Below are 25,426 nucleotides of genomic sequence, written 5' to 3' on the forward strand. Positions count from 1 at the left end.
CACAGGCAGAGAGTGAGAAAGGGATGGGGCACTAGAGAAAAGCAGGGATGTTATTGGACAAAGGGATACAGGACAGAAAAATAACAGGTACCACTGCAGTTGCTAATGTTCTGTTCTCAGAGGGACAGCGGTCTTGAAGCAGGATCTTATTTCCCTGCCCAGGGATTGAACCTAGCTGCTAGCCCACCAGGGGCTAGAGGCTAGAAGCAAAGTTTCCTGGTCCTTACCCCGTTTGAAAGTGAAAAATATTTCAGAGAGGCAAAAACTGCAAAACAGGTACAAAGTTTATTATTAGAGACACAGCACAACGTATGGGAGAACACACAGAGAAACGGCTTATTTATTTAAGTCAGAAGCAAGGCAGAAATACACACCCAGAGAGAAGCGTAGGCGTCCTGAATGAGAAGCGCAGTAAAGAGGTGATTTAAATCACTTATATAAGGCAGTCCTTCCGGGTCTTCGTTTACACTGGGCCAATCATCTGGTTTCTTTTTTCACAACTGATGGGTCCCAGGACCCTCCCCAACATACATGTACAACTTTTTGCTAAGATGGATCCCACCACAGAGACCTATGGGTGCAAGTCCACACTTACTATGGGGTGGTGCCCGCTCCCTTTTTGAGCCCCAAGGAGCCTTCCTACACATGTGCAGGCAGGGAAGTTTTCCTTGACCTCAGGAGTGGGCGCCTTATCTCTTCACTTTAGCAGAGCTCAGCTTCTGCCATTAGCTTTGTCCTTGGAGTGTCTGGGTGAGAACAAAGCTTCAATTTTACTTCACTTGACAAACCCCAGCTGTCCAGCCCAGGGGCCCTTCTATCTCCTACCTCAGTTTGAGTACCAATGCAAATGTGCCTGATGGGCCTCGCTGGCTGGGAGAAGGGAAGGTTCTGCTGAGCTGTACTGAATGCATCCTTGGAAACACCAAATGGGTATCTGAATAGGTCCAGGAAATTGGAGACTCGTAGCTCATGTCACCTGGAGCAGGGGAAATGTTTTGCCAACAGCAGAACTGAGTGCAAAATGTCCTGGATTAATCCATATGCTTTGGGCAAGCCTCCACTTGCGAAGGAAGCTTCTGGTGGCAGATTTATAATTGGAATTCATGGTCTCCACTAGCAAGGGCATCACGGTTTATTCCAAAATACAATCTCCTTAGCACAGCCCTCTATTCTCTTGAATTTTATCTTTGGCAACAAATACTGCCAGGCATTTACCTTGAACTAACAGACTCGCTTAGTTGATTTTTGAAATATTTCTGCCAAGTAGTCAAAGCTGAATAGCCAAAGTGAGCCTGTCATTCTTCTAAGTAAAAATAGTGTTCCATGAAGATAGCCACTATTTCAGCTTGTAACTCAGATGACTGCACAAGTGCTTTTCCTCAAGGCATGCAGCAGGAGTACTTTATGAGCACCTCCCATTTTATCAAACAGAATATTTTAAAAATGTGTGTGCAAGAGTTCAGATGTAAGTTCTTTCTTATGGCTTCATCAAGGCCATTAAGTAAAACTAGCTTTTTTTTTTTTTCCTCTGAGTCGAGGGTAGGAAGAAACCGATGATTGCTAGTTCAGTTTGGTGCTATTCCTGGGTCTGTGCTAAATGGTCAACAGTTTTACCCATAATTTTTGCACCATCGGTGCAAATGTCAACAAGTGAAATGGGAAAACAACATCTTTTATTATGAAAGTGGGTTTGAACCCCAATACCCCCTGAAGAAGCTTCAGGGACTTGTTGGGGTCCACAGGTGACATTTTGAGAAGGGTTTCCTCTAAAGTGTATTATAAATGGAAGGTATTGTAATTCTCCTTCTGAAAATTAAAAATCATTTTTTTTGGTAAATCATTATTGGAAATGCTGGACGTAACTCCAGACCACCTGTTTGGAAATGTTGTCTAGGGAATTAACGCATCTATCGAAAGACTAGACTCAGCCGTTGTCATGGTATTTGTTAATTTATATTTAGAGTTTTGTGCTCTGTGGTGATTGCCACAGCTTCCCAAGGATACTTGGACAGAGTGGGTCTCTCTTCCTTCTGGTTATGATGTAGGGACCAGGTTACTCTTCAGGATCCTTATTTGATGGAAAGTTCTTCTTCTATTCATGGGAAATCTAATAGGCCCTTGTAGTCTTGAAATCTCAACGAACTCATATGACGTAAAACATCAGCAGGTGTTTTGGCAGTGCTTATGGACCCCTGGTTATTTACAGTTCCAGCCCAAAGTAAGGGGTTCACTTGGTACAACTGCCTCATTGAGATTGGAGCTTGGACCCTATAGAGACTTGAGGAAAAGAGGGAAAGGCCATATTCTCCACTCAGCCATACAAGATGCCAGGAATAGCATAGTTATCTCACATTTTTAAAAAATTAAAATACAAATGGATGACAGGTTGCTTTGAAAACCCTCTCAATAGAAATCCTAATACATTTTGAAAGTATTTGCCTGCATTATATTTTAGGATAAAGGAGTGAGCAAAAATGGAAATTCTTTCTGTATCTCTATGGCACCTGGATTTGTACATTGCCCTGCATATTGAAGGTAATGAAATGAAGGGTCTAGATTCAGTCCTGATAAACACATATGTGCATAACTATCGCTATTAATAAGTTTCAGTCCCTCTTTTGCTGTTATGTTGTTATAAAATATTGTTACAAAATATATTTCTCCTGGCATAACAATGCTTTTGTTCTTTTGGGTTAGGTTTTTTTAAGGTCAGACCTCTGCCTTATTTAGCCACCAGGGATGTAGATATGTCTCAGAGTCTTTAAGATAAATCTTTTTTTTTTTTTTTTTTTTAAGATAAATCTTTTATGTGTCCTTAAAATGATTTTTGACCTAGTATGTCCTTGGGGAGATTGCGTTTGAGTTTAGATTTTAAATAAGAAAACAGGCAGAATACATACTATGGGCACTATAATTTGGAAGATTATTTAAGTCTAGAAATTGGACCAAACCTAAAATCTCACCTTCCAGAAATCATTTTCATCTTTTTTATTTATTTTGGTCACCCTAAAAAGAAGTATATGATCCTTAGCTTTGTTTTGCCTTGTATCAGACTATAGACCTTCTGAATTTTACACCATACTTAATTCTGTTTCTATTACACACCAGTTTTCCTGGGTATGATTAGACAATATTATTTTCATTCACCCAGTTAAAAACTTAAACAAAGTAGATGGATATTAAGGAGGAAGTTTTAACATCAGCTTTGCTTGTCTCTTTTTGTTTGTTTCTTTCTATACACTACCAAACCTACATTTGCATGTGCAAATTAAGTAATAACTGCAAACCCACAAATGGAGAATTTCCATGTTTTCCTGCTCCTAGACCCTTGGGGAAGCACCACATTTACACTAAAAACAACTTATAAAGAGCTTGGCCCTTGGTGTCTGACTTAGCCAATGGAGTTTAGCACCATCCAATTTCTTACTTGAGTTGCTCCATGTATATGGACTTTTGAGTCATGCTTCTAGGGTTGACCCTCAAACTGCCATGATGCTACCTCCCAATCTTCCCCCAGTCTAGTTACCAAACTGTTTAACTGGAAGTCCTTCAAGGGCAGCATTAATATGATCCTTTTCAGATGAATTTATGAGTCGTAGCTCAAAATAATGTTTTAGAGTAACAATGAAGATCACTAAAAGGAATTTCTGATAAAGTGAAATTACCTGTACAGACAATAAAATAGGAAACTGATTATACCAGTTTTTCGAAAGAATAACTTCACGATTGTTAAGAAAGATATTGACTTCTGGTAATAGTTTTATTATCTGTAAACTGAGAGTTTTGTTGCGTAAGATAAATCCTCGATCTCATACATTCGTAGACGTTATGGAACACAATTATATTTATTTTTTATCATCACCATTCTGTTGCCTTTGGCGTTGAGTGGTATAGCTTTTGTCCATATGATGTGAAAATAATCATCCAATTTGCGCAAGTGAACTTAGTGGTTTAAATCAGTTATTTGATGGACTTAAATGGTTATATGATAAAATTGTCTAGTCAGTTTGGCCAATAGTATGAGTTTAGCAATTTCAGAGAAAATTGCTATAGTATTTCTCAGTGGACTAATTCAAGGCTCTCAACCCCTTTGGGGCTATGTTGATGTCGTATGTGCTATTTCTCACATATTAAAGCTTTTAGTTTAATAAGGTGAGACGGATGAGTGGACCTTCTGAACGGGAAACTGGGGAAGAGACTACCCTTCTTTCTTCCTGCTGGAAAATATGACAAATTAGAGGGGAAATGGAGCATTTATAATTGACTGAAAACTCATCTGGTAAGATTTCAAAGGCATAAGAAGGTCCACAACTCCTAACTGGGAGTTCCTGGACTAGGACCTTCCATTTCTAAGAAAGAAAGCTTGGACCCTTTCCAAACCACTCAATTTCTTCTTGATTCAGTGCTCTATAAATGCAAAACAGAGACCAAACTTGAAAATCACCTGGGCAGACAAAACCATTTAAGCCACGTAAGCAATACTAAGTCTAGCTTTTTTTCATGAACGTAAGCAAGATTTAATTTAGATTATTTCTTGTAAATCATAAAAGAAATTTGTCATCTTTCTAAAACACAATGAGGTACTCACTTCTAACCAATCTCCTACCTTCTAGAAATTTCCATTTTAATAACCAATCATTGTGAAGGTTGAACAACTTCCTCGTTTTCACTCTATGTGCCAGGCTGTAACCGTTCCTCTGAGCTTCGTGATCAGTTTTGAATCTGAAAGCTCTCAGTTTGCAAACTGTCCTTATAGGCACAACAAGCTCTTCCTAAATACTATTTTACTGATCTGGTTTTAATCTGTACTGTTTCTGGAATTTTGACAGAAGGAAATGTAGTAGGAAAACCCAGGGAGGAGGAGTTGTGGTCGGAGTTAAGATGAGTAACTGGAAGAGTTGGAGGTAAGAATGGAAATGCAGTGAAAGCTGAATTGTAGAGGCTCTTGAATGAAATGCTAAAGAATTTGGTCACCAGACAAAGAGGAGCCACTGCAAGTGTGGGCAAGAGAATGCTCTGACTGAGCTGCCCTTGGGGATAATTACTGTAGCAGCAGCCTGTTGGGGGGCGTGGAGGAGCAAGGACAGGGACCGAGAACAGAGCGGAAGGTCCCGAACGTGATCGGATGGAAGGTGGTGAGCGCTTGGATTCAGGCTGTGGTCCCAGTACAGGGAGGAGGTGATGATGGCTGCTAGAGATGTGGTCTAATTGGAATGAAAAGGGGTGGTGGTTATTCAGAGGAAGGTCAGAGGAGGCGTCGATAGAGAACCTTGAGGTTTTTTAAATTTTCATTTAATTTTATTTTAATTAATTTATTTTTGAGAACCTTGGGTTTTTAATCTGGGTCACCGACAGGCTAGTAATGGCATTCACAGAGATGGGCAGGTGAGGACCAGGAGTAGATTTTGGGGTGGTGGATGGGTGGGCAAGGGAAACTATGGCTACTGTCTTGGGAATGTTGGGTTTGTGATGCTGGCGGAACATTTAGCAGAGAGTTAGATTATACAGTGAGAGTGGCCTGGGATATATGGATTTGGGTTTTCTCAGAGGAGAGTTGAAGTGGAAACTGAAGTGAGGGAATGTAGAAGATTGGCAAGTGACTGAGGATGTGTCGTGTAGCCACTGTTTAGTCCAGGAGACAGGTAAGGCTCGACGCCCAGTGCCTCGAAGCACTGTACTACAACATATAGAGGTCATGGCTATGATAACACAAGAAGGATAACAGCTAGTCTGCCAGGGAAAGCCAGGCGCATCTGTAGCTGGGCTTTAAAGCCGAGAAGAAGTTTGTCAGGCTTCCCAGGGAAAGAAGAGCATTGCAGGCAGAAGAATAAGCGTATCTGAAGGCACAGGTGGAAAGTGGTGGTGGTTTGATTTGTTGGGGAACAGGGTGGTGGTAGGAGAGAGAGAGGAGACAGATACTGCACAACACCCCATTTTTTTTTAGACGGAGGAAGAGAACCCAGAGTGGAGGACAGAGAAGAAGAGGCAAAAGGAAAACCAACCAAACTTGTGAGGTCTTGAAAGACATAGTCAATAGTAACTCAACGGGCTGGAGGCGGAGGTGGGCCGCAGGACCCTGGGCTGCTCTCCTCAGCTCTCTGTCTCCTGTCCGTCTTTTACAAAACAGGCTTTGCACTAGGCCATTTCTGAAGCCCTTTCCCACTGAGGTTCCGAGGGCCTCTCCAACTTTGAAAAGCTTTATTTTCTTTTCAGGTCACATGGAATAATTTCGCGTTCTAGTAATTGGAGTCTAATTGGAAGCCTCGTGACCTGGAAGAGGTAACACACTTCCTTGCAGGGTCACTCTTGCTCTCAGGGCATAGTTCATCCACTGGAAGCTCTTCCTCATTAGCACTCCCCAGGGGCTTCCATCCAGCAAGCAGTTACTGCTCGGGGTGGGAGGGATATACAAATATTTATAAAGGTCACACTGGAAAATTTTCTAAAACAGTTGAACTGCAAAACATGTGTTTAATATTTATAGTGCTTGGAATGGAAAAGATACTTTTAATCATCCTCTTTCTCCCTGGAGCTTAACCACCTCCCATATCCCTTGGAGAACTTCTTCCCAACAGCAGAAAATAGCGAGACGTTGCTATCTCAAGGGGACCTTGTACCTCTCATTCCTTGTGATTTAGGTGAAGGCTTGATTGGAACGCATGTTTTCTGATCCTAGTAATCTTAAATAAATAATCCAAGCCCAAGGCATTAATAAAAGCAGTAATTCTGTCAAGTATCCTTGCTAACTTCCTAAACTTCTGAGGGTCCAGAGCTGGTGATTTATGAATGCTGCCAGAATCTGAGCTGTGGTGTTTTTTAGGGGATTCGTTGGGAGGTATACTTTTAAAGGTAATTACCATGTGTCAGAAAGATGCCTTAGCCCCCTTGACACTGTGTGCTCAATTTTATTTAGAGGTCAAATGGCAGGAGAATTATATGTGAAGGGGTATCCTTTCAACATTTACAAGTAGAAAGTAAATGTAACAAGCTAAGCTTAATTCTGAGTGGATGAGATAGTCAATTAACTCTGTGTGTACCTCACTGTGGCAGGTCAGTCGAGTTCTACAGATATTTACTGTGCTCCTACCACATCCCAGTGGAAGATAGACACACACATGTCTCTGGGTCCGGCATGGTCCAGTGCTGGAGTGTTATACCAAGGTTCCATGGAACGTGAAGGAAGTGCACCTAACCCAGCCTGGGAGGTGATACAGGGGGGTGATGGAGGGCAGGAATGTCTTCTCCGAGGAGGTCTTGCTTGAGCTGGATCTTAAATAATCAACTGGGGACCTCCTTGGTGGTCCAGTGGTTAAGAATCCACCTTCCAATGCAGGGGACGTGAGTTCGATCCCTGGTGGGGGAACTAAGATCCCACATGCCGGGGCAACTAAGCCTGTGCGCTCTAGAGCCCGCGCACCACAACTTGAGAGCCTGCCCACCAAAGCGAAATATCCCGCGTGCCGCAACTAAGATTTGATGCACCCAAATAAATAAATAAATAATCAACTGGATTTACCCAGGTAAAACATGAAAAGAGGGACAGTTACAGCAGTTAAAGCTGAGAAGGTGAGAGAAACAGTCAGCTTGGTAGTCTGATGGCACTGGGTAGTCTTTCCCTGCTAGTAAATTTGCCCAAAATCTGCTGCTCCCTTGGATGGATCTGGAATCTTGAAAACTATGTGAATATCAGTCCCATGTCACCTCAAGTTAGACTTCTATTGAGCATGGTCAGGTTGTGTCACTGCTTTCTACCTAGATCCCTGGCTCCTGGCTCCCACTCTGGTTCTGGAACTGGAACTTGGATCTTCACCCCTTGCCTAGGCCAGTGGGTTATTCCCCCTCTGGAATAGTCCCAGATTCCAATATCCATCCCATCAGCTAAGATGAATCTCCCTGGTTCATGACCCAGACACTCAAACACTGTTAAGGAAATCTTACTGTGGGCCTCTCCCCACCAACCACGATCAGATAGATTGGCTCCTTATAAATTAAGTCACCTAGTTCATGCTTGATCTTGCTATAGCTCTCGAATTTGGTGACTTGGACGATAGCTTCTCTTCCTTCCCCTCTGCCCTGATTACTTTTCCTCGCTGTAGCCAGCCTCAGTGGCTTTCTTTCAGCTCTAAACCTCCCACTACCCGTCAGCTGAAGTTGAGTTGGTTCGTGTGCCAGACTAGGATGAAGCTCTCTAGAACTGGCAAAAGTCCATTTCCAGATGTCCAGACATTCCCTTGCCTTAGCTCTACCCCCAACTCAAAACTTAGTTTTTTAAAAAAAATTTTTTATTTATTTATTTTTATATTTCTGGCTGTGTTGGGTCTTCGTTTCTGTGCGAGGGCTTTCTCTAGTTGTGGCAAGTGGGGGCCACTCTTCATCACGGTGCGCGAGCCTCTCACTATCGCGGCCTCTCTTGTTGCGGAGCACAGGCTCCAGACGCGCGGGCTCAGTAGTTGTGGCTCACGGGCCCAGCTGCTCCGCGGCATGTGGGATCTTCCCAGAACAGGGCTCGAACCCGTGTCCCCTGCATTGGCAGGCAGATTCTCAACCACTGCGCCACCAGGGAAGCCCCAAAACTTAGTTTTTAAGTCCAACTATGTGGCTGGCAGTTTTATAAGGAAGCATTCCCTCGTGTGTGTTTGGAAGAATGATGAATGCTGCAGACAACATACTCATTCTTGGGGATTCACGATAGTTCTTAACATCTTGAAAGGCTCTGGAAAGTTCTGTGGTCTAGAAACTTGTCTAATTTGAGTTTGAGAATTTCTAAAGCAAAAGATTTTTTTCTCCAAATAACATCTATCTAAATCCCCAGTCATCCAACATTTATCGGAACACACTTAGGGGACATGGCTTGAAAGCATTACAATTCTTTTCCAGTACTATTAACCAGCGTGGTAATCTTCCAAGTGGAGGCATTCCCGAAGGACTGGAAATACTGGCGTCTCAAATCGAGTTGTAGCAAACTCATGGCAGGCTTTGCTGGGACAGGGTCTGCAGAGACCGGAAGAGTTTAGCAGACAGGTTGCTTGTGCCTGGACAGCACTGATTTCCCTTTCTTCTGAGAACAGCCTCAAAATTTTCTTAGAAAATTAAATTTATAAGGCTGAAGTGTGCTCCCACCCCCAACCAATTCATATGTTGAAATCCTAATTCTTAGTACCCCAGAATGTGACTATGTTTGGAGATAGGGCCTTTAAAGAGGTGATTAAGAGAATATGAGGTCAAATGGGTGGGCCCTTATATGACTGGTGTCTTCATGAGAAGAGGAGATTAGGACACAGACACACACAGAGAAGATCATATAAAAGCACTGCAAGGAGATGACCATCTACAAGCCAAGGAGAGAGGTCTCAAAAGAAACCAACCCTGCTGACACCTTGACCTTGGACTTCTCAGCCTCCGGAACTGTGAGAAATAAATTTCTGTTGCTTAAACCACCCAGCCTGCGGTACTTAGTTATGGCAGAGAACTACTACACAGGTGAAAGTGAGGCTGATCCCATTGCTTGGGTCCTCAGGTACCCACACCCAGTCGATGAAAACAAAGTCTCATAATGGTCCACAGTGATTGGCTTTGGGCTGGTCACATGACCCAAAATAGGCCAATGAGATCCAGCCCCTATTTTCCTGTATCACTGGGAGAGAGGCATCCTATTTCTGTAGTTGTTGTTAAACTGGTAGGAGACTAGCTGCAAGCTGTGTTTAGTATGATTTGAGAGAGACCTGCCTGAGAATAGAGCCAAAGAAGGATAAATGAGCTGAGAGTAATGGAGAGTCAGGTTCCTGATAGAATCATTTGAGTGCCTAGACCTAGTCATACCTGAGGTTTTCTGGACTTCCATACCCCCTGGACTTCACAGTTACGTATGCCAACGCATTCCCTTTCCCCCCCCCCCCTTTTTTTTCTTTTTTTCTTTTTTTTTTTTGCCTAAAAGATTTTGAGTTGTAAAAGGATCCCAAATGATACATAAAAATAACGAGGTAGCTTTTGAGAAAATGTCCATCAATGTTACTTTCGTATTCTTGCTACACTTTCCTTTCCAAATGTCTCTTTAGCCTGTTCCTCTTGAATAGAATCTCCTCAGAAATAATAATCTTTGTTGCATGAAATGTACGAGATTTTTTTCAGATGAAACTCCTGATGGATTCAGTTGTGATATATCCTTTATAATCCATGTTAGCGTGTCTGTGGTGGTCTGGGTGAGCCTGTATTGATGCCACCAACTGTAATTTGCAGCCAGGCAACTTCACACATTGCCTCACATTTACAACAAATGTTTAAAAAATTATTATGACGTCATGATTAATAAATTGAGTCATCACTAACAAAAGTCCTTTGTTAACAATTTTGTGATTTTCTCTAGTATCCAGACTCTTGGATAAACAATTTTCATGACTATATTCTAGGGCTCACTGTGCCTTTGGTGATATTTGAATGTAACCTGAAGACCCCCAAAGATAGAAAGCTTCAGGGCACAGGAATGGTCTTTCATCTGGTATGAATTCCTGGATGGTGACAGAGAGGAAGGTATCTGTGAACCCAAGGCCCCCCTTTCTGCCCTAAGCACTCACCTCCACCCACTGGGCACGTGGTTGGTTCTTGTCAGCACGGGTAGGGGATGAACCTCCGAGGACATATTTGGAAAATCCAGGAGAAATGAAAATTCATGCAAAAATTTTTTTGACTCTTTAAACATCATTGTTTAGTGAGCGTGGGCCAAAACCTTGTCACAGCAAGCTTCCTTTCGCAATGGATGTTGTTTACTTTCCTCTTATCAGTCAGGAGACCTGGCAAGCCTTTCCCTAGGTGAGGTGTCCTGGCTCTTCCACGTGGCACTCAGCCAGAGTTCAGAAGTGGAGAGCTGCATCCATGCCACAGACCAAGGAGAGATGCCCACCGTCCACATCTCGTGGGAAAAACAGAGAGTGGCTGGAGGTGAGGAAGGGAAACACGCTGTTTTTTGTTTGTTTGTTTTTCTTTTTTTTCCTCTAGTGGTTGTGCTTCTTAAAGGTCTCCCCTATGAATTTTCGTATTCTCAATTCTTTGCTGCCCTCAATGGTCATTTGGCAGTGGAAGATGCATTACCTAGATTTCTTGCCTTCTCACTATTAAGAAAGAGTATATAAGAATATGGACACCCCAGCACAGGAATTTATGAGTAATTAACAAGATTCCAGGTATTATTTTAAAGCTTGATTTAATAAATAAGGAGTTGAGTGTAGCATATAGAAAAGAAGTTTTAAGGCTCATCATTTGCTTTCTTTCTATGTCATATTAATTTTAAAAAATATGAGACATGCAGTGATAATATGTCTTAAAATTGTCTTCATGACACTGGACTACTTTCTAGAAAATTTAAATAAAAAACTGTTTCTTTGGGGTTTTTTTAGCTCCATTTGCCTGTTTTTTGTTCTGTACCCCGCACAAGACAGTGAAGGTCAGGTGTTTAAACACACAGGCTTTAGGTAGAGTTCCCTGAGCCAAGTCCCAGCTCTGTAAGTTACTAGCTGCCTCAGTTTTCCCACCTGTAAAATGAGGCTTAAAAATAATACCTCCCTCGTAGTGTGGTGGTGAGGATTGAATCAGAGTCGATGTAAAGTACACATTGCGGAGCCTGGCAGAGAACACCCACTGATAAACACTTGTTCTTCTCAATATTATTGTTATTATCCACAGTTCCTGGTACCTTGTGGGTACACAATAAATGTTGAGTTTAATTTTAATTAAATTTTATTAGCGTTTAATTAATTAGCGATTAATTTTATTTAGCGTTCATTGTATTTATATATTCGCCTTCTCACAAACTAAACAGAAGTATGAAAGATGGTATTTTCATCCCCTTTAAAATAAAATATACTCTTTTCCTGTGAACCGCTGACAGCATAATGCTAAGCAATCCCATGGCACAGTTAAAAAGCACAATATTGAAATGAAGGAGGTAGAAGAAAATTGCCAATTTGGGAAAGGATTCATATACATGGAAAAACAAAAGCACTGAGTTAAGAAAAAAAAAAAAAGTTGAGGGACTTCCCTGGTGGCGCAGTGGTTAAGAATCTGCCTGCCAATGCAGGGGACACGGGTTCGAGCCCTGGTCTGGGAAGATCTCACATGCCGCGGAGCAACTGGGCCCTTGAGCCACAATTACTGAGCCTGCGCTCTAGAACCCGCGAGCCACAACTACTAAGCCCGCGTGCCTAGAGCCCATGCTCCGCAACAAGAAAAGCCACCAGAATGAGAAGCCCGCACACCGCAGTGAAGAGTGGTCCCTGCTCGCCGCAACTAGAGAAAGCCCACATGCAGTGGCGAAGACTCAAGGCAGCCAAACATAAATAAATAAAATAAATACATTAAAAAAAAAAAGTTGAATCTTTTATTGAGAAATGTCCAGGTCATGCATAGCCAGAAAACTTACTTCATAAATTAGTTTTATAGAATTTTTGCAAAGTGCTAAAGCAATTTAGCATCAGGATACACTGATTCTAAGAAAAATAAATTAATAAATTTAAAATCTTCAGGCACCTGTATTCAAAGGCTGCTAGGCATTTTAATAGGAGATAAGTAAGAACCATTAATCACGGTTTCCACACGCTTCCTCACATTACCCTGGGCAACTGGGGCCAGGCTGAGGAATGGTACTGCAAAGAGGAAGCTGCTGGTAATGGACAAAACAGTGATTTTATCTACACTTTCTACACTACATTTTGTCTACACTTTCACTCTCTTACAAGTAAGTACAAAATTGTACCTGTTGACAACTTAGTTTTTTTCACCTTTTTGCCCTACCCTTAGGGAAAGGTAATAAAATCAGTGAAATGTGCATTTCTTTTCTACTTGCTTGGCATAAATTATTGGTCACCTTGAGTGAGAGAAGCTGGGAGAAGCCCACATGTGCATTGGCCTCGTTTATGCATGGACCATGTTTCAATCCATGTTTGGAGTCACAAAGTTTATTAATAGAATCCTTGGTCTTTTTAGAGTCAGAGACTTCTCTGAGAATCTGATGAAATGATGAACCTTCTCTCCTCAAAATACACAGACTCCATAAGATCTATGAATGTCCATCTTGAGACCCTCCATGGTTGGTCCCTCACAGACATCATGCTTATGTTGCAAAGCAATGATAATCACATGGAGAATGATTTTTTTTTAAAAAAATGCCACCTAGGAACAAATTTGTAACCTCTCATTAGTCTCAACTCTTATAACTCACTTTCCCCATCAAGCTTCTGACATTTTCTTACATTAAAGTTACAAATCAGCTGGATTTGCTTCCCAGATTCAAAGACTATTCAGCCATATTTGTGGCAGAATTCCGTCTCCCCCATCCTCAGTAGGCTTTTAAAACAAAGCACCTTCCCTTACCAGAAAAAATATTACATTTACTTCTTTAAATGCTGTAACCATGAAGTCAGTAACTTGGAGCAGCTCTGTCCCATTCTTCTCATGGTTCATACCGACTACTGTACCTGCCCCTCTGCCTTTCATAGTAGATTGAGTTCTATTTCCTTTCTCTGTAATTGTCTGTTTTCAACAGAGGGTCAGAGTCAGATTTCCAGCCATGATTTGAGGACTCTTGCTCTACTATCTAATTTAATTAACTTCTGCTGTAGTAAACCTCCTTTCTGAGTGAAATAATTGGATCTTAAGCACCTACTAGCTTTTTAATTTTGAGCACGTCACTGAACCTTTTTAGGACCCAGTTTCCCAATACATCAAATCTCTAAGGTTGCTTGAAGTCTAACATTCTATATTTAAAAAATACGTATAGGTATGTGTGAGTGTGTTTATTGCCTAGACCTGGTGATTTTTCTAAGTGGCTGATAACCTCTGAGGAAACCCAAATGCTCAAACATACTTTTTTCTTTTCAGTACTTTTTAAAACATACAAAACCATTTTTATTCTTGCCCAAGTAGTCTTGTCACCCTATTAAAGCATCTAAAGGTCACTAGCAAATTACTCATTTGAAATAGCAAGTCAGGAATATCAAGCTTTAAAATATTTAAGAAATTGTGCTTTCTTCATATACATTAGTTTCAACCACATAAAAATAAGATGCAGTGCATGAGTAGTTATACTAAGATGACATTTAAGAGAGAATCTGAGTTTCTCTAGACCACTAGATTCACCAGTATACTCCCAGCCCCTCACACTGCATGTGGCACATAGTAGGTGCTCAACGAATTTTTGCTGGGCAAACGAAAGGGTCTAATAATTGCTATAGGATGGCCATAGAGTCCAACAATTACTTCCGGGGGGCGAAAGAATTAGGAATTGGAGATGGTGTGTTAGTGGGTGGAAGTCAGGGTGAGAAGATAGAAAAAATAAAAAGGTACTCCAAGAGGGGAAAAGATCATGAACCTGGAACTGTTTTTGATTGTCATGAAACTGATAAGAGATATGAAGAGACAGGGAGTGGACAGTGGAAACGTTGTGCTACATTTTTTTTTTCCACAATAAGTAATTTTACTTATGGTAAAATACACAGTGCCTCATATCATCCACTGTTTAGATTAGTACCCTAAACTGGATTCTGAATGAGACAGTCCTTTGAGTGAATGGAAGCTTGTGTATTTATTTTTAAATACTCACAGAACCTCAAGCCTGAGGTGTTGACTGAAGCCGCTGAGTAAACTCTATGATCTGAACAAAATCATGATCTTGTATGTCTGTAAGTAGCATCTATTTTAGGATCTTCCTCATTTTAAAATCTCATTTTCTTTATGAAATTTATTAATATTAATCTACAGTTGAAGATTTTCAGCAAGGATGACTATATCAGTTAGGAATGTATTTGGCTACAACTATTGAAAGACCTGGCTCAAAAAATACGAGCAGATGTCCAAAGGTATATGGTTGCTGGCATTGACTAAGATGCTCTGTGATGACATTAGATGCACAGGTTTTTTACCTCCTTCCACTCTATCATCCTATGTTTGTTGGATGCCATCCTCATAGTTGCACAGTGGTTGCTGTAGCTCCGGTCATCACATCTACATTCATGGAGGGAAGATGTGTGTGTGCGTGTGTGTGCGTGCAGTGTCGGGGAAGGATGAGCCAACTGCTTCTGTCCCCTCTAACAAATGCTAAAATTTTCCTAGCACGTGAGTGGACTTTCATGTATATCTCATTGGCCAATGGCTTTACAAGGCTATTTTAGATGTGAGAGTGGGTGAGAGAGTGAACATCTCACCTGGGGCTAGACACATCACTGCTCCAACAACATTTGGGTTCGGCTGACAAGGAAGCACCAGAGAATGGAAATAGATTGAGAAAACAATAATGTTTGCCATGGTCACAGTGATAGAAAGATGATGGGAACAGAAGAATAAAAGCATAAATAAATAAATACATTTCTCTTTTATTTGGTGTTTAAAGCTAGTCTTATTTCCTATAATTTCTTTGAGTAGGTGTTACTGCTTGCTTGCTTAACTCAGGAGAACATTTAGTAAATAATGATATAAGTTATATTTAATAGTTTAAATAACAATGAGTCAGATGTTTCCTGTGTTGCAATTTTTTTGCATACATGAATTTTAAATTTTATGTGAAATCATTATTTATTGATTATATTAAAGTTGTACACAAATTTGCTAATTTGCACATAAACAGTTTTGGAATGAAATTCCTGCTTTTTAATTAATGGCCAGAATTGAGGATATGGCAATATTTTGTATGTAGAAGTGTTCAGGGGAAAATAAAATTTTTTGTCTACTGTACTAAGTCAAAGAAACGGGGGAAAAAGGCAATAAGGGAAATGGAAATTGTTTAGATAGCATAGGATGAGAAGGAGAATGAAATTTAGACTGGTAACAGCAAAGACTGAGGTAGGAGAAGAAAGAACAGAAATATGAAATGAGTGTTGAAGTTCTCTTTGAATTAAACATCTTATAATGGCAAATTTCAAGCCTCTACTAAGGTAGAGAGAACACTGCAGTAAACCTGTACCTATTCATCACCCAGGCCCAACAACTATCAACACAAGGTCAGTTTTGTTTCAGTTACATGCAACCTCCAGCTCCTGTATTATTTTGAAGCATCTCCCAGATATCATATCATTTCATTAGTAAGTATCTAAGTAGTTCTTTTTAAATTAAAAAACAAACAAAACTTTAAATATGTAGTTATCTTTGGATTTGGATAGACCAGAGTTCAAATTTTAGCCTGGGTACCAACAGCTGTGGGACCTTGGGCAAGTTCATTCATTTACTCGATACATATTTATTAAGCATCGTCTGGGAACACAGAAGCAAACAAATACATTAAATAATTTCAGATAGAGATAGAGGTAATGAAAGAAATAATAAAACAGGGCAATGGAACTGAGAATGACTGGGGGTCTACTTCACACTGGGGAGCTGGAAGGGATAAACCCTTCTCTACTCTATTCTGGCTTCTGGTGCTGTGAAGTAGAATCTGACCTGTGTCTCGTATGGGTCTTGAGAGTTAGTTAATCTCTGAGGAAGTGTTGAGCAAGGCCTGGCACGTGGCCAGCTCTCCATAAGTGAAAGACCTGGCGATCATGATCTTCTTGATTCCCATCCCAGGGAGACCCCTTCCCAGGGAGGGCTGCGATGGTCCATCTTGCTTCATTCTCACTTAAGATACATCGGGGTGTGCTGGGCTCATTGCCATGACTAGAGCCTGGTAAAAACTCTGTCACCTCTGATTTTTTTCCCTCACAAACCACCTTATTCTAGGACTTGGCGAATCTCTGGAGTTGCATCAGGAAAACAAGCTTATCCTGGGCTGTCTCTCTTTCCTCCTCCTCCCCTCCCCAAATTCGTGGGAAGTAACTGGCTTATAAATTCACCATATTTTTATGTAGAAAAGACTTTTTTTTTGCTAGAGCGAGTATTTGAGAAGAGATGCTTAAAATCTTATATTAAATTTATAAAAAAAACTTCTGAGATTGAGTTTTACAGTTTCCAATTTGGCAGACATTTAATTCTAATCCAAACAAAGTGCTGCTGGCAGTCTATCAGAAAAATGAAAAATTTCAGGTTTTAGGAATGGCTACTTTTCTGGGATTTAATGATCTTTTTCATAAAATTTTAGCAGATCAACTTTTATTTATATTAAACGTAGGCTTTGATCCAAACTCCATGTAATGAAGCAACAAACAAGGGAAAAAAATAGAATTCAATACAGTTATTCACTTCCTTTAGGTGTGGGAAATGCAAGGCCAATGAGCTGTGTTTACACAAATCCTGCCTGTGTATGACTGAGTAAATTTGAAGAACACAGGCTCTCACTCTGCAGGAATGATTAAACAGTTTCAGCCATTCCTTGTTGTTTAATCCTAACCTGGAACAGTAAGAGGGCTGAGGAAGGGTGAGCTTTAGGACTAGTTTATCATCGCCTCACACCCACCCCATCAGGATTTACATGGAGGTTTTACCAGGATTTTTGCCAGTCCCCATCATCTGACGAAGATCACCCCATCAACCGGCTCCAGGGCCAATTCGCGCTGCTGGTCCAGTCTTGCACAGATGACTTCAGCTGGGGCTTTGCTGCTGCCTAGTTGCCTTTTCAGTCACTTGTCCTCCACTTCTTAGACCCGAGTCTCTTGTGTAGGGCTGTTTTCAACCCTTGTGAAACCTCCATTTCCCCCAGGTACTTAGTCCCGGGAAAATCCTTTACTCCCTCCCACCCTTTCAGGAGGCATCGTCTTCCTGGGGCAGGCAGAGCACGGCTGACCTGTGCCTTCCCTCACCTGGATCTTTCCCACTTTGTCTCTCACTCTCCCCTCTATGAACCTTTGCTCCCTTGAGGGATTGTGGAGTAGTGAGCAGGGGAGGGTGGGTGACCATTCCCGGCCCTTTGAATGAAACATCTACAAGACAAACAGCCCTTTCTCTTGCTAATGCTGACCAGCTCTTATAAAAACTCTGCTACATTATTATGCTAACAGAGCCTTAGCAAGACTGATAAGATTGTAGCCTTTTAAACTTAATTGGTAAATCTCCTGCCTTTAGGAAGAAGATGGGTAAACACCCACAAAAGAGGATGAGGGAAGGAGAACACCCCATCCAGACGCAGAATTCTGGGAATAAGTATTTATAGGTTATCTGTTGTCGATTTACTACAGGGTCTTTTTTCCTTCTACAGGAATGGCTTCCATTATAAACCATGCTTTTAATAATCCTGGCCCTTGGATTTTAATGATCTTGTGATCACTTGCAATTTGGAAAAGTCTGGCTCTGCCTGATCCTTTCACTAATTACATGATTCTAGTTGAAATAAAAGGAAGGTTCCTAAGGCTAGAAGGACTAGAGACAAAGGCAGGGTTGGTGCTGGGAGTAGTAATTACATCAACCTGTAGGTACCTGGGGAAGAAGGAGCCCACACCTTTCCCCTGGGTCAGGGTGGCACAGGGCTGAAATCAGTACCAGGAAAGAATAAACCCAAATTTATATGAAAAGACAGAAGAAGCTCCTTTATTATAGCCCAACAGTTATAACAAATGAAGACACATCCAAGAACAGATAATGAAAAATTTTGAATTATGGCCATTGTTTCTCATATTCCTGAGACTCTTGAATTAATATAGCAAACCAGTCTGAAGATAAAAAGCCAGAAGATTTATCAAATACATTATGTCTGGCAGAATGTCTACACTGAAAGTCCTGGTAGTAGTTTGGGTTTTGTGTAAGAAGCGGCATGGATTTTTCTGGGAGGTATTGATTTACTTACTTTTCATTCAAAGCCCAGCTGTCTGACTATGATGGTTTTTATACTTTTCCCATTGGAGTATCATGTTTATTTCTTCCTGAATTCTGACTTTATCTACTTTCTAGAGGAGCCAGGATGTTCTTTTCCATAGGTATCAAGAATACTGATCCAAGGGGGAAAATGAATTTAAGGCCAACCCTTGAGTAAGAGAGTGCATAGAAAGTAGCATTAAGTGTTAACCTATGTAAAAAACTCAACTTGTGCAACAGTTAGACATGAAGAAATGCTTTAACATATATTTAATTTGTTTCAAAGGCCAGCTTTAATTCCAGATTTATCCTGTGTTTTCATTGCTTTACAAATAAGAATGGTATTTTCTTTCCCATCTGACCCCCACTGTACATGCAAGTCACTACAATAATGTGAATAGCTATTTAAATATTGTATGGGACGAAATACTAAAAAAAATATGGAACTATACATTTGTTGGAGATTTAGGATTTTAACCTAGTAGATAAGGAACTATTTCCTGATTTTGAAAAAAAATTTCCTTCCAGCTATGTTTTTATATATTGATACATGGAATATATAACTTAATATTTCTGCATTTTTAGATGTCCTCATATTCATGCTTGTATGTTTATAGAGAGATAGTAAAATAGAATTTGTTTATAATTATCTAATTTCTAACTGCTGTTGATTTTTCCTTATAGGAAAGTTATTTATTAACAGAAAACATAATATATCAAAAGCACGTAATCACTTCATGTCTTTGAGATAAAGTTAAGGCTATGGCAGAGTTTTCCAAGACTATCTACTGAGTGGAGTAGAGAAAACCAAAAGGGCACAATAACTGTTTTAATGAAATTTCCTTCCTTGTACCCAGTATTAAGGTGATATACAATAGGTTAATTCAACATACATGAGAACTTACGGTTCTTAAATATAGAAATTGTTCCATTGTTAATTTCCCCAAAGAGACTTCTGCAGTAAATGCCATGAAATGTGTATTAAAAATAACACATAAAACAGGTCTAAACTTTAATAAGTCCTCTTATGCAATGACATATCCAAAGACCTTTAGTCCCTATTGCTATACTATTGGACTTGCCAAACAAACCAAACTTAAAATCTTATTAAAATGAAATGAAATTGCAATCTCAAAATGAGAATCTATTTTTCCCCCTTTTCTTTCCTTCCTTCCCCACACTTAACCTGAAATGTCCCCCTTATTTTCCTGATAGCATTCCATCTAAGAACACAGCATCATACCTTTAATTTTAACATTCACTATTTCTCTCATAGTCTGACATGGAAATAATAATATATTAGTTTTGGGAGATTGGTTCAAGATGGTGGAGTAGAAGGACGTGCGCTCACTCCCTCTTTCGAGAGCACCAGAATCACAACTAACTGCTGAACAATCATCGACAGGAAGACACTGGAACTCACCAAAAAAGATACCCCACATCCAAAGACAAAGGAGAAGCCGCAATGAAACAGTAAGAGGGGCGCAATCACAATAAAATCAAATCCCATAACTGCTGGGTGGGTGACTCAAACTGGAGAACACTTATACTACAGAAGTCCACCCACTGGAGTGAAGGTTCTGAGCCCCACGTCAGGCTTCCCAACCTGGAGGTCTGGCAATGGGAGGAGGAATTCCTAGAGAATCAGACTTTGAAGGCTAGCGGGATTTGATTGCAGGACTTTGACAGGACTAGGGGAAACAGAGACTCCACTCTTGGAGGGCACACACAAAGTAGTGTGCACGTCGGGACCCAGGGGAAGGAGCAGTGACCCCATAGGAGACTGAACCAGACCTACCAGCTAGTGTTGGAGGGTCTCCTGCAGAGGTGGGTGGTGGCTGTGTCTCACTGTGAGGACAAGGACACTGGCAGCAGAAGACTGGGAAGTACTCCTTGGCATGAGCCCTCCCAGAGTCTGCTATTAGCCCCACCAAAGAGCTGGGTAGGCTCCAGTGCTGGGTTGCCTCAGGCCAAGCAACCAATAGGGAGGGAACCCAGCCCCACCCATCAGCAGACAAGCAGATTAAAGTTTTACTGAGCTCTGCCCACCAGAGCAACACCCAGTTCTACCCACCACCAGTCCTCCCATCAGGAAGCTTGCACAAGCCTCTTAGATAGCCTCATCCACCAGAGGGCAGACAGCAGAAGCAAGAAGAACTACAATTCTGCAGCCTGTGGAACGAAAACCACATTCACAGAAAGATAGACAAAATGAAAAGGGAGAGGACTTTGTACCAGATAAAGGAACAAGATAAAACCCCAGAAAAACAACTAAATGAAGTGGAGATAGACAACCTTCCAGAAAAAGAATTCAGAATAATGATAGTGAAGATGATCCAGGACCTGGGAAAAAGAATGGAGGCAAAGATCGAGAAGATGCAAGAAATGTTTAACAAAGACCTAGAAGAATTAAAGAACAAACACCTAGAAGCATTAAAGAACAAACAAACAGAGATGGACAATACAATAACTGAAATGAAAAATACACTAGAAGGCATCAATAGCAGAATAACTGAAGCAGAAGAACGGATAAGTGACCTGGAAGACAGAATGGTGGAATTCACTGCCGTGGAACAGAATAAAGAAAAAATAATGAAAAGAAATGAAGACAGCCTAAGAGACCTCTGGGACAACATTAAACGCAACAACATTCGCATCATAGGGGTCCCAGAAGGAGAAGAGAGAGAGAAAGGACCCGAGAAAATATTTGAAGAGATTAGAGTCAAAAACTTCCCTAACACGGGAAAGGAAATACCCACCCAAGTCCAGGAAGCACAGAGAGTCCCAGGCAGGATAAACCCAAGGAGAAACATGCCGAGACACATAGTAATCAAATTGACAAAAATTAAAGAAAAAGAAAAATTATTGAAAGCTACAAGGGAAAAATGACATATAACATACAAAGGAACTCCCATAAGGTTAACAGCTGATTTCTCAGCAGAAACTCTACAAGTCAGAAGGGAGTGGCATGATATTCTTAAAGTGATGAAAGGGAAGAACCTAACACCAAGATTACTCTACCCAGCAAGGATCTCATTCAGATTTGTTGGAGAAATCAAAAGCTTTACAGACAAGCAAAACAAAAGCTAAGAGAATTCAGCACCACAAAACCAGCTCTACAACAAATGCTAATGGAACTTCTCTAAGTGGGAAACACAAGAGAAGAAAAGGACCTACAAAAACAAACCCATAACAATTAGGAAAATGGTAATAGGAACATACATATCGATAATTACCTTAAATGTGAATGGATTAAATGCTCCAACCAAAAGACACAGGCTCGCTGAATGGATACAAAAACAAGACCCATATATATGCTGTCTACAAGAGACCCACTTCAGACCTAGGGACACATACAGACCGAAAGTGAGGGGATGGAAAAAGATATTCCGTGCAAATGGAAATCAAAAGAAAACTGGAGTAGCAATACTCATCAGATAAAATAGACTTTAAAATAAAGAATGTTACAAGAGACAAGGAAGGACAGTACAAAATAATCAATGGATCAATCTAAGAAGAAAATATAACAATTATAAATCTATATGCACCCAACATTGGAACACCTCAATACATAAGGCAACTGCAAACAGCTATAAAAGAGGAAATTGACAGTAACACAATAATAGTGGGGGACTTTAACACCTCACTTACACCAATGGACAGATCATCCAGACAGAAAATTAATAAGGAAACACAAGTTTTAAATGACACAATAGACCAGATAGATTTAATTGATATTTATAGGACATTCCATCCAAAAACAGCAGATTACACTTTTCTCAAGTGCATAAGGAACATTCTCCAGGATAGATCACACCTTGGGTCACAAATGAAGTCTTGGTAAATTTAAGAAAATTGAAATCATATCAAACATCTTTTCTGACCACAATGCTATGAGATTAGAAATCAATTATAGGAAAAAAAAAATGTAAAAAACATAAACACATGGAGGCTAAACAATACATTACTAAATAACCAAGAGACCACTGAAGAAATCAAAGAGGAAATTAAAAAAATCTAGAGACAAATTACAATGAAAACACGATGATCCAAAAACTATGGGATGCAGTTAAAGCAGTTCTAAGAGGGAAGTTTATAGCAATACAAGCCTACCTCAAGAAACAAGAAAAATCTCAAATAAACAATGTAACCTTACACCTAAAGGAACTAGAGAAAGAAGAACAAACAAAACCCAAAGTTAATAGAAGAAATCATAAAGATCAGAGCAGAAATAAATGAAATAGAAACAAAGAAAACAATAGCAAAGATCAATAAAACTAAAAGCTGGTTCTTTGAGAAGATAAACAAAATTGATAAACCTTTAGCTAGACTCATCAAGAAAAAGAGGGAGAGGACTCAAATCAATAAAATTAGAAATGAAAAAGGAGACGTTACAATGGACACTGCAGAAATACAAAGCATCCTAAGAGAATATTACAAGCAACTCTACGCCAATAAAATGGACAACCTGGAAGAAATGGACAAATTCTTAGAAAGGTATAACCTTCCAAGACTGAACCAGGAAGAAACAGAAAATATGAACAGACCAATCACAAGTAATGAAATTGAAACTGTGATTAAAAATCTTCCAACAAACAAAAGTCCAGGACCAGATGGCTTCACAGGTGAATTCTATCAAACATTTAGAGAAGAGCTAACACCATCCTTCTCAAACTCTTCCAAAAAATTTCGGAGGAAGGAATAAATCTAAGAATAAACCTACCTAAGGAAGTAAAAACCTGTACTCAGAAAACTATAAGACACTGATGAAAGAAATCAAAGATGACACAAACAGATGGAGAGATAGATATACCATGCTCTTGTATTGGAAGAATCAATATTGTGAAAATGACTATACTACCCAAAGCAATCTACAGATTCAATGCAATCCCTATCAAATTACCAGTGGCATTTTTTACAGAACTAGAACAAAAAATCTTAAAATTTGTATGGAGCCACAAGAGACCCTGTATAGCCAAAGCAGTCTTGAGGAAAAAAAAACAGAGCTGGAGGAATCAGACTCCCTGACTTCACACTATACTACAAACCTACAGTAATCAAGACAATATGGTACTGACACAAAAACAGAAATATAGATCAATGGAACAGGACAGAAAGCCCAGAGATAAACTCACACACCTATAGTCAACTAATCTATGACAAAGGAGGCAAGGATATATAATGGAGAAAAGACAGCCTCTTCAATAAATGCTGTTGGGAAAACTGGACAGCTACATGTAGAAGAATGGAATTAGAACACTCCCTAACACCATACACAAAAATAAACTCAAAATGGATTAAAGACCTAAATGTAAGGGCAGACACTATAAAACTCTTAGAGGAAAACATAGGCAGACAACTCTATGACATAAATCACAGCAAGATTGTTTTTGACCCACCTCCCAGAGAAATGGAAATAAAAACAAAAATAAACAAATGGGACCTAATGAAACTTAAAAGCTTTTGCACAGCAAAGGAAACTACAAACAAGATGAAAAGACAACCCTCAGAATGGGAGAAAATATTTGCAAACGAATCAACAGACAAAGGATTAATCTCCAAAATATATAAACAGCTCAATATAAAAAAACAAACAGCCCAATCCAAAAATGGGCAGAAGACCTAAATAGACATTTCTCCAAAGAAGACATACAGATGGCCAAGAGGCACATGAAAAGCTGCTCAACATCACTAATTATTAGAGAAATGCAAATCAAAACTACAATGAGGTATCACCTCACACCAGTTAGAATGGGCATCATCAGAAAATCTACAAACAACAAATGCTGGAAAGGGTGTGGAGAAAAGGGAACCCTCTTGCAGTGTTGGTGGGAATGTAAATTGATACATTCTATGGAGAACAGTATGGAGGTTCCTTAAAAAACTAAAAATAGAATTACCATATGATCCAGCAATCCCACTACTGGGCATGTACCCAGAGAAAACCATAATTCAAAAAGACACATGCACCCCAGTGTTCATTGCAGCACTATTTACAATAGCCAGGTCATGGAAGCAACCTAAATGCACACCGACAGGCAAATGGATAAAGAAGATGTGGTACATATACACAATGGAATATTACTCAGCCATAAAAAGGAACGAAATTGGGTCATTTGTAGGGACGTGGATGGACCTAGAGACTGTCATACAGAGTGAAGTAAGTCAGAAAGAGAAAAACAAATATCGTATATTAACGCATATATGTGGAACCTAGAAAAATGGTACAGATGAACCAGTTTGCAGGGCAGAAACTGAGACACAGATGTAGAGAACAAACATATGGACACCAAGGGGGCAAAGGGGCAGGGGGATGGGGGTGGTGGTGTGATGAATTGGGCGATTGGGATTGACATGTATACACTGATGTGTATAAAATGGATGACTAATAAGAACCTGCTGTATAAAAAATAAATAAAATAAAATTCAAAAATTGAAAAAGAAATTAGTTTTTAAAGCCCGTATAATGATGCGATTAGCAAGTCTCTTGTATCTTCCAGGTTTAAATATGGCCTTAAAAGAATTTAAATGTGCATTTGGGGGTGTTTTGCTGGGATGCCATGAGCTTTCCATGAACACCACCGCAGTTAAATAAACCCTGAATGAATTTAACTTCTTCCAGCGCTTATAACTAAATTATATCTCGTGTGTACTTACTTTGTCACTCCTGTCCAGAAGCTCACACAGCTCAGCATATATAGCAGAAATTTGCAAAAAGGGGTGT

At 40.1% G+C, this 25,426-nt stretch overlaps 1 protein-coding gene and 1 long non-coding RNA gene across 2 annotated transcripts in view; one reads left to right on the top strand and one right to left on the bottom strand.

The window, feature by feature from the left end:
* LOC309608220 (uncharacterized protein C6orf52) overlaps positions 1-13,144 on the top strand; it is a 391,220-nt gene extending 378,076 nt beyond the window's left edge. The window contains exon 5 of the mRNA XM_082347789.1: positions 8,349-13,144. The gene's annotated coding sequence lies outside the window, so the exon portion shown is untranslated. The remainder of the gene's footprint in view (positions 1-8,348) is intronic.
* LOC309608226 overlaps positions 1-25,426 on the bottom strand; it is an 85,091-nt gene that overhangs the window by 59,308 nt on the left and 357 nt on the right. The gene's annotated exons all lie outside the window — the stretch shown is intronic.

The sequence above is a fragment of the Balaenoptera borealis genome (assembly GCF_965194805.1).
Source record: "Balaenoptera borealis genome assembly, chromosome: 12".
In the NCBI taxonomy this organism is placed as follows: Eukaryota; Metazoa; Chordata; class Mammalia; order Artiodactyla; family Balaenopteridae; genus Balaenoptera; species Balaenoptera borealis.